The sequence below is a fragment of the Carcharodon carcharias genome, chromosome 1, assembly GCF_017639515.1.
Source record: "Carcharodon carcharias isolate sCarCar2 chromosome 1, sCarCar2.pri, whole genome shotgun sequence".
NCBI lineage: Eukaryota > Metazoa > Chordata > Chondrichthyes > Lamniformes > Lamnidae > Carcharodon > Carcharodon carcharias.
This window is the reverse complement of record NC_054467.1, coordinates 171,980,469-171,995,284: the sequence shown is the minus strand read 5'-3', so window position 1 is coordinate 171,995,284 and position 14,816 is coordinate 171,980,469. Positions and strand designations below refer to the sequence as shown.

The following is a 14,816-nucleotide window of genomic DNA, read 5'->3' as shown; positions in this document are numbered from 1 at the left end:
CTAACTTACGTTGATAGATCCCGCAATACCATGACACTTGCTGATGAAAATCATAAGCCCTTCTATGAAACGTTTGCAGATGTAAGCCAGTGTGTGCCAGGACAGAAGTTGGATGGTGTCTCAAAGCCTTAGCTGAACCATCTCATAATAAGGGCCTCTCTCATCTTCCTATCACCCAGTCTCTGGTGCCCTTCTTGTGGGTCGGCATGGGTCCTGATCAATGTCTTGCTCCTCCTCTGAGTCATTGCTGGACTTATCATCTCCATGTTCTCTCCACAAGTTCTCTCTGCATTTACTGCTTATTCCAAGTTTCCTTTGGGAAGGTGATGGTGAGCTGCCTTCTTGAACCACTGCAGTCTATGTGGTGAAGGTACACCCCCAGTGCTGTCTGCTTTCAGTCCATAATAATTATAACATTTTCAAAGCCAGTCTTCAGGCCTATTGCACTGGAATATGTGGTGACATGGTTGACTCCAACACACAAGTGAATGAAAGGTCAGTCACTTACACGCTAAATTATCTAGAAATTGTGGGCAGCATTATTATACTTGCCACATTGTTTTCTCTGTTTTTTTTAATGTCAGTGTTGAGCTATACAAAATAAATGGAATAAAGCCTTTATTAATTTCAGAGTCAGGGGGCTGGATTTTCAGGTTGCCGGTGGCGTGATGGAGGTGGAACAGGAAGTGAGTGTTCTGCCCACTCCAGCCCCCACCATTTCAGCTCAGCTAATCAAGTGCGACTGTCAATTAGCAGCTGCCTAGCCGGAAGGCAACCAGCTAGCTTTGTGATGGGGGAGGGAACTGCACACAGCACATGACAATGACCAAGGATACATGATCTGGGGTGTACTGCAAGGTGCCAGCAGACTGGTTGAGACATTGAAACCTTGAGCAGGCCTACTGTTCTCTCTCTGGTCACCTTGGTGGAGGCACGGCTGGTATTGTATCTGTCTTCCACCTGAGACCATGGATGCCTGATGGGCATCATAAACCACCTCTCTAATGGATAGTCCATGTCACTTATTAACCAGCCATCCAGTTGAGCAGGGGGCATGACAGCTGTGGCCCCTGGGAGTGCCTGAGGATATAGGCATCATGGTTGCTTCCAGGGTATCACACAATGATAGCTACACAGACAGCGACTACATACAATCTGGGTGTTCAGAGAGTGAAAATCTTTCTGGTTAATGAAAACCCATGGCTGTCCTGGGGGTGCCCTAATGGCCACATATGTGCAATTGATGGCCATTTTAGGAAAGCCTGCTGTAGCCCAAAGCCTCTCCCTCTCTCAGCCTTGCTCTCGTCATCAGGGATTAACTGGGTGAAGCTTTCCACTCTCCAGAACAATGTGTCTATCACTAGTTTGATACAGTAGTGGGCTGTAGATTGCAAAAGACTGAACAGGCCCCATGCAGATCCCTAAAAGGATCCTGAGGCATAGAAGTTAAGGGCCACCAACACACTGGGCATTGGATGGCCACCCACACAGTTGGAACTGTTCCCTCCACCATCATGTCACTTATGGATATCACTCCCTCCCTGGAGAGATGGAGCCTTCTGTGACACAGCTACCCAGTCATTTGAAGGTAATTGGAGCACTGCCTGTACACCCTTCCCTCATGGTAGTGTCTCCAGGCATGTTCTTGCCCACACTCTGTTTGCGGACCTTCTGGACCTTCAGCAGCACCATGACACTCATGTTGCTGGTGAGTTGGGTTGTTACTGCCCCGCAGCAGCAGCCATCTTCCCCCTCCTACTCCTTCCCTCTTCTTCATTGGAGCGGCCTCCACCTGAATGGACTATTCCATTGGTTTTTGTTGCTGCAGACTGCCGTACACTTGCCCTTCCTCAGTTAAAGCCCCTTTCCCAAGTGAGTCTCTTGCAGATGACCCCTTTACTCCCTCAGCAGCAAAATCAACCAATAGTTAAACACTGGGCACCTTCACTGACCTCTCCTACAGACTCCCCTGCAGCCTCCTACTCCTTTGTAACTCTTTCGAGTACAAACACGTTTCCATCTGTTTCAGATGAAGTTACATTGTTTCATAGTTTGCCATTGTGAGATTTGAACTCTTGAGCTTAGGGTTACAAACCCAGTACCATAACCACTTGGCTATTTAGGCCAAGCTAAGCCTACTGCACCTGGTATTCCCAGGCAGTCTCCCATCCAAGTACTAACCAGGACTGAGTCTGCTTAGCTTCCAAGATCAGACGAGATCAGGCGTTTTCAGACTAGTATGGCCGTAGGCCTCCTACTCCTTTGTATTCTCTCTTGTGCTTGCTTGTATTCAACGCTGCAGCATTTGAGATACCCTGTGTGATTCCTACTCATGCATGTTAAATTGCACAGACTGCATTAATTCTCAATGAATTGCTTAGTTGTTCCCTAAACTGGCTTTAAACAGAAGGCGGGCAAGGCTTCTGACTTCTGGGCCCGCTCGCCTTCTGTAATTCAGAATTGGTCATAATGACGTCAGGGACCTGACCCAATGTCATCACAATTTAACCTCTGATCAGGAGGGGCCACCATCAGCCTCCCCACCATAAAATTCTGTCCACAAGATAGCTTAACGTTCCAGCTATCGACCCTTCAGCAACGAAGAGGTAACAACCAAAATATTGACAGACCTGTTGAATATTTCTGGCATTCTCCATATCAGAGGTATAATTTGATGTTCTTCATTAATTTGCAGATGCAAAATGATTTGCTTTTGCAATTTGAAGAGCTGACATTTTCTTAAATTCTCATTTCCTTTATTTGTTCATGAAATGTAGCATCACTGGCAAGGTCAGCACTTATTGCCTATTCCAAGTTTCCCTTGGGAAGGTGATGGTGAGCTGCCTTCTTGAACCACTGCAGTCTATGTGGTGAAGGTACACCCCCAGTGCTGTCTGCTTCAGTCCACAATGATAATAACATTTTCAAAAGCCAGTCTTCAAACCTATTTCACTGGAATATGTGGTGACATGGTTGACTCCAATATGCTGCTGAATGAAAGGTCAGTCACTTACACGTTAAATTATAAAATGATTTAGTCTGGAAATTACTGTAAGCAGCATTACTATAATTTAACAGTCTTTGTGCCACATTGCTCTCTCTGTTTTTTTTAACATCAATGTTGAATTATTTAAAATAAATGGATTTAAGTCCTTGTTAAAGTCAAAGTCAGTAAGTTGTTTCCAGTATGTTCAACATTTATAAAATAGCATCATTCAGTGTGATTTCCAGGGGCAGAATTTTCTGCCTGTCAGGTGGGCCGTGTGGGAGTGGGCGCGGACCTGATTGCTGCCCGCGATCAGGCCCACGCCCCTATTTTATGCGGGTGGGCCAATTAAGGCCCGCCCAAAGTGAAATGTGGCTCCCGAGGACAGCAGGAGTGGGCGGGCGGCGGCAGGACTGTTATGACCGCTGGGTCCAATGGCAACCCTGCAGCCTGTTCATAAGTCCTCCTGCAGCCTTGCAGCTGTCAAACATGGCCAGCAGAAGGGCTCCCCAGAGCGCTGCTGGTGAGCAGGCCAGGCAGGAGGGTAAGGCAGGGGACCACTGCGCCTCTCGCTTTTCAGGCGATTGCCTTGCTGCTCTCCTCGAGGAGGTGGCAGCATGGCGGGAGGTCTTCATTCTGAGGGATGGGATGAGGAAGCCCCCCACGTGAACAAACGTGCCTGGGAGGAGGTGGCGCAGGTAGTGAGCTCCCTTGCGGCATATCTGGATCCAGTGCTGCAAGTGCTTTAATGACCTTTTGCGCTGTGGAAGGGTGAGTATCATGTTGCCATTGGTCAGTGAACCCAGCAGGTGGGCTTCCCCTGCTGCCCCCACCCCACCCGCCAACTCTGAGAGCAGTTACTGCATTGAATCATTGACAACATGTATCTTTCACTGGGTGGGCCAGCAGATATTGGCCAGGCCTCGATCACCCTGAGAGGGCGGTGATGAAATGGGTTCTGCACCCGCAGCATGTGGTACACTGAGACCCACATGACTGTTTTGGGGTCAACCTGGAGAATCTGCACCTAGGCGCAGTGTTGGAACTGCAAAACATGTCAAAGTCAGGGTGACATGCTGGGAAGGGAGCTTCCAGGTGGCGGGGCACCAATCCATCTGCTGCCCTTTGCGTTCCATGTGCTTGCGCCTCCTTGCTTTGTTGGACCGTGAGGTGCCAGATGTGATGTAGGCTGCACTTGGCCAAGGGGGGGTGGTGGTGGGGGGACAGGCCTAGCATCTTTGTGTGAATGTGCTGCAGCTGCAGGGTGAGGAGGCACCAGAACCTTGCAATGTTCCACTCTGCTTAGGGTGGGACGGCGGCGAAGAGATTCCAAGTACAATTTGAAATAATCAATGCTCTTTTCTCCTTTTCAGGAGAAGAATGCTCAATGCTGCTGAGTGGTTGTGTACTGGTGGAGGACCAGCCCAGCTGGCCATCATTTCCAGGTTCGAGCAGGAGGCCCTCGATCTGGAGAGGCGCCAGGTTCACTGGTGTGGGTGAGGCTGGGGTGCCATGGGCAGGTATGTTTGCCCAGCACTGAGGTCATCATTAGTGTCCCAGCAGCCATGACACTGCTGAATGTTCAGTGATTGAAGTTTGCTTATGGAAAGATGAGCACATACTGATCCGGGGGACAGGGATGCACATTGACATTGGCTCCACTTTAACTGATCAAATGTCCTTGTTCTTCCTTTCAGCATCAGCGGAGCAGGGCCGGGAGGAAGAGGCACGCCTGAGGGTCCTGAAGTCTCTGACCCACCAGCGTCACACCATCTCTGCCAGGTAGGCACCAGCGCAGATACTGGCACCTTGGTGGGAACTAGATCATCGTCTAGTGTCCCGGGGCACGGCGGTGAGGGCACTTCACAGTCACTGGAAGAGTTGGCAAAGACAGAAAGTGCCCATGGTGCCAGCAGTCAGAGGAATGCTGGAGACCAGGCACATGCTCATTCAGTGGCTGATGATGTGCCTCTGGAGTCGTCCATGAGGCAGCAAATGCTGAAGGTCCAGCAGGGTATGCAGGAAGATCTGGTGGAGATACGTGAGGCTATGCTTGGCTTGGTGTCCGCGGTGGAGGAGTCTACAAGGACTATCAACGAAGCAATGAGCCACATGTTCGAGCGCCATATGTTCTCTGTGGAGCGAGTGGCGACTCTTATGGAGAGGGTCCTCCAGGAGACACAGCAGGGCTTCCTGGGGATGCGCTCTGACTAGAAAGCCCTCACATCGGCATTGACCACAGCTGGTCAGTGCCAGTGTGGGAGATGGTTTGGGCACCAAGTCTAGGTGCCCATCCATCAATGGTGAGCAGGGAGGTCCAAAGTGACCTCATGTTGGCGCAGCAGCTGCCTGGCGCCTCTGTGAGCTCCTCTCAGGGTGCTCCAGATGAGGGCAGTAGTTCCTCCGCCCCCTCACCCAGTGAGTGTTGCATCCAATGAGGCTGCAACGACTGAGGAGATGCCAGCTGTGGAACTGGCCGCTCCATCCCAGGCGGGGCCAGCACGGGCTCCATGGGCCAGAGGGCGTCCGTCAAGGTCATCGAAGCCAACAGGACAGCACAGTGAGCAGGCTGTCTCAGATGCCAGTGCCAGCGAGGGGACAGCACCTAGACGTAGCACCCGAAAGCTTAATTTAAGGCACCTTAGGCACATCACGGGTTTCTCACTGGTGCTTTTGTGTTGCCTCGCAATGCAGTCGTGATTAGTTGGTGTGCTGTTTAACACCTTTGTCATTTTGTTTACTTAAGGTCATTTTGTTATATCATTAAATTTAGACATGTGATCATGGCTGAGGGTGACTCTTTTCCTCTGCAGATGGTCACTCATGATGTTGTGAGTGCGTTGTGTCACATTCAGCTTTGTTGACTTGGCCCTTAGTTAACGTTCCTTTCCAGGTAGATGTAGCACTCAGGTATCGAGTATGGAGCCTGGAGGACAGGCTTTTGTTAGAGGTCCATCTGTGGTGTTCTAGCTGAAGGTTCGTTGGATTAAAGCCTCCCGGGTGTCCTTACCTCCTTGGAGTATGGCTGGGACAGCGTCTACCCCCTCAGCATTTCCCTGTGCCTGCTCATCCTCGCAATCACTGCTGGACTCATCATATGTAGCCGCAGCCACTGCGTCTACATCATCTTCCTCCACTGCGTCGCCCCTTTCCAGCGCAAGATTGTGGAGAGCGCAGCATGCAACCACTATCACTGACACATGATCTGGGGGACACTGGAGTGCGTCCCTTGAGCGGTCCAGGCATCGGAAGCGCATCTTGAGAAGACCGATGGTTCTCTCCACCACAGCCCTTGTGGAGGCGTGGCTCCTATTGTACCCTGCGTAGCTTCTGTTCTTGGATGGTAGTGAGGTGTCATCTATCCAGCCGGGCTGGAGCACTGAAGAGCCCGGTATCTGGGAGTGTCTGAGGATGTAGGCATCTTGGGAGCTGCCTGGGTACCTTACGCAGACTTGTAGAATCAGCATCTTGTGATCACACACTATCTGCACGTTCATGGAGTGGAAGCCCTTCCTGTTGACGAAGACACCGGGCTCACCTGCTGGCGCCTTGTTGGCCACATGTGTACAGTCTATTGCACCCTGGATGCGGGGGGAAGCCAGCAATGGCTGCAAAGCCTCTGGCTCACTTTGTCTGATGTGCCTGGTCCCAATGGTAGTGGATGAAGGTCAATGCACGCCTGAACAGAGCATCTGTAACCTGTTGACACAAGTGTGGACAGCTGATTGGGAGACACCACAAAGATCACCCACCGAAAGAGCTAGAGGCATAGAAGTTGAGGGCAGCTGTGACCTTTAGAGCCGCTGGCATGGGGTGCCCACCCACACAGTTAGCGGTGATCTCAGGGCCTATCATCTGACAGATAGAGTTAACTATCTCCTTTGAATGATGGAGCCTCCTTTGGCATGGCACCTCAGACATATTGAGGTAGCTGCTTCGCTGCCTGTTTACCCTGGCAGCAGGATAGTGGCATCTTCTGCAGCCCCTTCCGCCTTGGTCTACCTCTTGGCCCTGCGCCCCCTTGTGCCTGCACCTCTCCTCCCAAAGGTGGCTCCCCTGGAGGCTGAATGTGCACTCCTGGCCTCCTCCCCCTTCTTTCCTCCTCAGAGGATTTGCCTCCAGTGGAGAGCACAACTCCCATTCCCAGGATAAAGGAAGGCTTTCAGAAACCTGCAGGCCCCAAAAAGGATCTTCACTACAGAGTGCTGACCTGAAGGTTGTGAGTCCTGTCCAAGCAGTTGGTATGAGTTTTGAAGTATTTCTGCTAACACAGGCAAGTACCATTAACTTTCAAAAATAAATATCTGACTGGGCACATTTGCGACCCCACTGACCCCTCTTATCCCACCCATGGATGAATTTAATACAAATGTTTCCGACCCACCTGCCCGTTGCGCCCGTGCGACGACCTGAAGATCACACAGGCCCCGAAAAATCGCCATCAATTGGCACCTCAAGGGCCTTAAGTGGCCCATTAATTAATGGCGGGCGCACACCAGAGATGATCGCGCGCCTGCCCACCAAAATATCGCGTTGGCGCGCGGTGACGTTGGGATGCTCACCCGACGTCACCGTGCATCATTTAACATGTCCGCATGGGGCCCGCCCCCGCATGCCAAAGGGAAAATTCCATCCCAGGCTTTTATATAACTGACACCTAATTTAGCACATGGTGCATTCTAGTTACTGATCATACCATTACTAAAATGCATAAATCTTATATTTTGAGAAGAAATTGTTTGTTGGTTTAAATAAACACATTAAATAATAACGTTGGACCGCTATGTTATCATTTAGTTCATTTGTCTAGGTCCATTCATCTGAAGGGTTACACAATATCAACCATACTAATCAACATTTTGATTTAGCTAACTGAAACACTCTTTTTATTCATCTATTTCTCATGTCAATTAGTCAAGTTTAAAGTGGCTCAGTTGTAGTACAGACCTGCTTCCTGGCTTATTCTCTGATATTTGTAATCACATGATTAGGTAGCTTTTATGTTTTGGGTACATGAGTTTGTTGGCCAACCGAACTCTAACTGCATGCCTTCCTATGTTCTCCTCAATTGCTGCTTGCAATCAATAACAGGGAGAGATTGATGTAAGGATAAACAGTTATAGTTTATTGAGACATAGGGCAGAACACCAGATCATTCGTGCTCACTCAGAAACCTCCAGAACGAGACTTACAGTTCCCAGTTGCCCATGCTATACAGTGATTCGTCAGTGCTGTCACATGATCAGTACACTTGCATTCTCTTAAAAGGGCAGGGTACCTCACTTTACCACAGTAACCTAATGATTTTTATGGCCTAATCAACTATCCACTGTTTCAAGTTTTTCATTCTTAAACTAAGTCTGAGTAATTTTGACTTTGGGTATAATGTAAAACGATCTTGATTGGAATGAGAATGGCATCTGGAGTATAGAAAGAAAAAGTTAGTATTCTACAAAGGGAATGGAAAGCAAGAAAGAATAGAATAGAAAGTAGAATAGAAAGAGTAGAGAAATATTTTGTGTTATGTTCTACCGTGGGATTGCTTTGCTCTCGAACTGGTTGCAGGCTTATCTGTCAGCAGGCGAATTGATTACAATATACTACAAAAACAGACACCAAAATGAAATGAAGCACATGCTACTTATTTATACAAACAACAGAGCACTAACATGATGTGTGCTTCTCCAACCAGACCCTACTCCAGATTAACATCAACATGGTAGCCGTGGTCAATCTGCTCACACTCTCTTAAAGGTGTATTATACCTCAGATTACCACATTTTGAATGTAAGATTATAGATTTTTACCATTTATTACCTCATTGTTTCCATAATTTCCCTAATTTTGTGTATCTGGGAAATCAGATGAGAATATGGGCCTACAAGGAAAGTACAGTATACAGGAAATGTCTCAGTCTAGGAGCACTGCTGAGCTTTGTCCTGTGTATTTAGCTGTTTTTCTTTTCCTTTATACTCCCTCCCAACCAATTGCTACTCCTTGACTCAAGTGAAGGTAGCTACTCTACACTTACCCTTCTACCAATTCTGCTATAACTCACCAGCAGTAATGTACAGCCATGACTTTCTGGTTGGTTATTAATCTGATCAGAAGAATTCCAGAATGCAATTTACATCCTCCTGGCAAGAAATGGGTTTGCTCTGTTTTAGTTTTTGGAACCAAATTAACATAGGGCTGGATTTTGCCGCCGGCGAGCAGGGGGTGGGGCCTGCTTGCCGACGTGCAAAATGACACAGGGGGGATCCCCTGATGTCATCCCGTCCCATTTAAATTTTCAGGAAGTCGGGGCAGGTCAGGAGCCCCAGCGGGCTGAAAAAACATGAAACCTCATCCACCGGCGGGGTGAGGTTTCATGTAGGGCTTAAAAAACATCAATAAAGTTTTAGTGAAATTTATTAATATGTCCCATCTCATGTGACATTGTCACATGAGGAGGACATGTTAAGGATTTTTTTGTTTTTCTATTTTAATGTTTGAACAAATGTAAGCGATCTCCCTGAGGCAGCATTTAGCCTCAGGGAGATGTGTGCTCTTTCGTGCGCAGCGCAAAAGAGCGCACTCTCAAATTTGGGGAATTCCACCACACTGCCCCCTACCCCGCCCGCACAGGAAGTGCATAGCGCTTCCCGTCGGGGTCATGCTTATTTGGCCTGCCCACTTAAAAGGTGGCGGGGCCCGCTTCTTCGGCAGGGATCGGCTCCCCGCCTGCTGGAGATTGGGTTGGGCCTGCCCACCCGGTAGGCAGAAAATTCTGCCCATAGTGAATACAAGCTCCCAGCATCAGGAGCAACACTCATTGGGGATGTATCATTTGGGCAATAGAATGTTGTATGCTGCTGAATTTAAAGAGCTGCAACTACACCAAAAACATAGATTTTTATTACCTTATGAAAGTTCTCAGGTGCAAATATGAGGCTTTGGAAGTGATTCTCAAGTTACAGAAGGAACAGATTATTGTTTGGGACAATGTAAAATCAGATCACCCAAAAAGCAACGCAGAAAGCAGTAGCAGGAGGTAGGGGGACATTTTCAGTTTCCATGTTTTGGCAGAGCATCAGTAACCATGGCAGAGGGCAGACTTATCTAGATCATAGCCTGGGCCCTTGAAGAAAGAAAACATTTTTAAGGTACATTTTAGCACTGGGAATGTATGGTGGAGAGTTGGTACCTTACCCAGACATGACACTGCTCTTCTCAGGTTGTGACCTCTTGAGGCAGATGGTTATAGGGCAATTTTACCCAAATAAATTGACTCCCTTCCTCATCACTCCACATACCACAAACTTTGGTGGGGCTGATAACCACTGCTCATTTCACATATAAATTTGCATTTCCCATCCCCACCAGCTGAATTAAATCAACTGCAAATCTGAAATAAAAACAGCAAATGCTGAAAAAACACTCAGCAGTTGTGGCTTGAGAAACAAGAGTCAAAATTTCAGCTTAAAAACTGTTCATCTCTAACATCTACCAGTTCTCATGAAAGGACTCAGTTCTTGCTCCACAGACACTGCCTGACCTGTTGAATGTTTTCCAGCATTTTCTGATTTTACTTCAGGTGAATTAAATGATATATACAGGAAAGTTGACTTGGGTTGACTCAGCTGAGGTAGTTGTTCAATTCTGTGTTTCTGGTGTGGAGTTTTATCTGCTGAGGACACATACTGGAGGTTTGCAGAAGAGCTGCACATGATTTTCCAACAATTCAATGGCATTGTGCACAGAACTTCAGTTACGTGTTACCATCAGGTGAAACTTCCTATTGGGAGCAAAACGCTGGGTAGTGACCCCTTCCCTTGCATTTTCTTTCCTTGCAAGGAAGCAGTTTCCCATTTTCCATGCTAGTCAGGCTGACTACAGTAACTCGGTGGAACTGTTTTTCTAATCTTACTTTCTAAACATTGGAATTGGACAAAAATAGTTTTGATAAATGCCATAGGAAAAAATTTTTTTCAATAAAAACCTGCAATATCCCATAGTCATTCAATTCAAAATTAGCATAATTCAAAACCACTTAACATGTTTTGACAAAAAGCCAACAATTACATGCCGATGCCAGCCTGAGACATGCATCATGTGACTTTGAGAAAGCAAGTTGGGCTTTATAAATTCTATGGAAATCTAACAGCAAAATTTCATTCCTTTTGGGGTAAATGCCAAAACATAGGCCTGAATTTTCAGCTCAGCGGGCGGGCATGATCGGCAGGCCCGGGATCAACTGGGAAATGGACTGCCAACTGCAATGGGCCCCCGACTGCGATTCCACACTGGGTGGCCAATTAACGGCCAGCGTGAAACACATGCTGAAAAGCTCAGCGCTGCCGGGGTGGGGTGGGGGGCTGGAATAGGGCGGGCGATGACATCAATGTGAGTGCGGGCCAGTGCTGACAGAAAGCTCCCTGAAATCAGAGAGCTGTCTCAGGGAGCTGAAGGCCTGAAACAACAAAAATAAGGGTTTCAAGAGCTGAAAAAAGTGTCCATGCATCATATTCAGTCACCTGAAAATTTAGCTTATGAAAATGCTGTCCAAAGAAATTTATTTATATTTTATTTCATCACAGAAATCTCATCCTGCTCGTGGATGTGGTTTGTTGAAAAATGCAAAGGCTGCCTGGCCGATTTGCCTGTCCACCAACTTGTAAGGTTGGACGGGCAACATAAAATGACAGACAACTGCACCGTTAGTGAGCTTAATTACCCTCTCAATTGTCGGTGGGCGCGCTTTCGACTTTTGTGCCTGCCCGCCAACTGATATATCGCGCAAGTGCGGGATGATGTTGGGACAGTCGCCTGGCATCATCTTGCACAATTTCACGCCTGATCAGTGTAAAATTCAGCCCTTAGAAACTATTTAAGGTTTTTGCGTAAGAGTTGTTTCGAACCTATTTTCAGATGCGGGGGTTGTGATTTGCATTCTGTCCGCACCTGTTCCCGTTGAAGAAGGTAGTGTACAAACTTCATGCCACCTCCTCATATCCATAATTCCTGTGTGCAGCCCAGCAGGACCTATGCTGCTGATTGGCTGCACGCACAACAGAGGAACTAACTGTGTGTGAGGCTAGCATGTGTTCTAACTCGCCTCCAGCTCTTAAAGTGAAGCTGCACTGAATCGAAAGTGGCTGCTGACTAACAGTGCTGCAATTGAAATGGATGGTCTGCTATTATCTTATTGAATGGTGGAGCAGGCTTGGTGGTTGAATGGCCTACACCTGCTTATATGTTCCTAGGTTCCTAACTGGAGATGAATCAAATGGAATACCACGGCAGAGCGAGGGCTCTGTGCTTCACACATGTGGTGCTGGATGCCTTGGCCATGGAGGTTGGCAGAAAGAGAGATGCCATGTTTCTGGGGGTGGGGCAGTCAGGAGACCATCAGGGAACATCCTCTGAAGGGAGTGGGAGTAGATCATCAGGGAGGTCAATATAAGGAGTCTGGTGCTGAGGACTTAGCAACAATGCTGTAAGAGCTTCAACGGCCTTGTTGCTTGTCAAGATCAGTGAATGTATCTTCACATGACATCTCATATCCACCTCACCACCAATCTCTCAAACTGCTCAAAGCGCCACACTCCATCACTCACCCAGCAGCATCCCCCAGCACTTTAGACTCATCCCTAACATCCAGACACTCCACCTCACCTGCACACACCTTCCAATGCTGGCAGTCTCACACCTACCACTTGTTGCCTGTACATATTCAGATTGGACAAGCATATCACCCAAACACAGTGCTACACAATCACTGACATTCTGTCCTCTCTCTTGCAGGACAAAGTCATACAAAAAAGAAGGGATCAGTAGGGAACCAGCATGGGACAGGCACACCTTCATCCCCTGAACCCGACACAGCAGATGGGACCAGCTGCAACATAGCCCGTGCCATCCAGCATTGCCAAGAACATTCATGATGGTGGTAAGCCACTGCCTTGTGCCTCTTCTCAACTCCCACTGCACCCTCATTCTGCTAGCTGGCATTAAGTGCAAGGGGCAGATGGTACAATCCTGGATCTCTTGCTTTACACCAATTCCCTTCACTCCACCCACTCCTTCTGAATTTATGCTCTCAGCCATTGCAGCCCCAGGAGGAAGAGAGAGAGCAACACCACACCATGAAGAAGAAACACTGTCATTTGATATGACACTCATAGCCACCAGCTCAGGTACTGGCATTGCACTTACCCTAGGGCTTGGTATAGAGTCAGGTGTGCAAGTGGTGAGCACAAGTGAGCTGCAGCCAGGCCAGAGGAAAGGGTAGTTCATGTGCCAGCTATCTGGAGGATGAGGTTGCTGCAGGAGACTCAGATGAAGATAGTGATGGGGCAGTCTACAGGAGAATGCTGATGATGATGTACACCGAGATGCTTAGTGCGCTGATAGGTCTGACAGGCAGTCTATTTTCACTGACAAGGAGTGTGGAGGAGTTCGGCTCCAAAGTGGCAAAGGGCATGGCACAGAGCATAGAGACTATCCTATTCCGCCTTGGATTGTGGCCAACTCCATGTCAACACTTGTGGACCCACCTGTGATGACACGTTTGGTAGCTGATGTCTCAGCCTCCTCTGCAGCACAAGCAGCAGCCACCCAATGTCTCAGTGCTGCACTGAAAGCTCAGAGGAAGGTCATGAGATCCATGTTGTCCTCCAACAGGTTGCTCAGATAGCTGAGGTGATGCCACGTGGAAGTACCAGTTACTCTGTGGAGCATGAATCTGCTGTCCTCTCTCAGGATGACAGCATTCATGTTCCCATCATTACCGCTTGACCAGTGTTCTTGCACCCCATCCCTTGTCCCCATCTCCCCCTAATTCTCCTCCATCTGCCCCTCTTCCTCCCTCCCCTCCTGAGGTGGCCTCCAAATTCCTGGTAGTAATGGCTGCACTCTCATGATGGTGATCTTATGGAGGACCCAGCAAACCACCAGAAGTTTGGACGGCTACTCTAATTGGAGGGCTGCTGACAGCCCATGCATCAGAATAGTTGCTTCAGCATGCTGATAATCTTCTTCATGATGTTTCTGGTGGTTCCTTGGCTCTTGTTGTACTTCACTGCCCTTGCATGGACAGATGGTGGAGGTGGATTATCAGCCACATATAGATGTGGCCTTTGTCCCCAATTAACCACTCATTAGCTGTTCTTGGATGTGTGAAGGTGATGGGAACTGCAGACTGCTTCAGAATGAAGGCATCATGCCAAGAAAGCGGGCATTCACTGACATAATGTACAGTGCATGGTCGAACATCAATTGCACATTGATGGAATGGTGGATCTTGTGGTTCCTGTATCTCTCCCCATTGACAAGGGGAACCTCCAGAACCATGTGTATGCAGTTATTGCCTCCTTGCACCATCAGGACTTTAGCTATTCTGGCAAAGCCACATTCCCTTTTATCCTGCTTCTCCCTGTTGAGGAAAAAAATAACGTATTCATCTCTCCTGGCATAGATAGCCACTGATGGACGGGAGGATGTTTCATATGTTGCCTGCATTCTGCCTGGGGGGATCCGGACACACAGAAGTTTAATGCACTGTGAGCATTATACTCAGTGGCAACACTGTCCTCACCCCGGTGTGAGGATTCAAGTCATGTTGAAGGAAGTGGCACAGTTCTGTGACAAACACCTTGTTGAATCCAAGTCACCTCAGGTTTGGCCCCAGAGTTAGGTGGAGTTAGGAGAAGTGCACTGGAAAACCCTCTGCTGGGAGGGAGTTCTTTGGAGAGTCCTCCTCCTCCTCTTCCCTCTGCACAGAGCTTCCCCTCTCTGCAGCCCCAGTTACATTTATTGGTCAGGTTGCAAACATAGAAGCATTGCAAGC

General features: G+C 48.2%; 1 non-coding gene across 1 annotated transcript; it reads right to left on the bottom strand.

Moving 5' to 3' along the window:
- Positions 1 to 2,132: 2,132 nt before the first annotated feature.
- Positions 2,133 to 2,251, bottom strand: LOC121286053. The gene has a single exon (XR_005944882.1). It is a non-coding gene; the product is annotated as a 5S ribosomal RNA (ribosomal RNA).
- Positions 2,252 to 14,816: the final 12,565 nt, after the last annotated feature.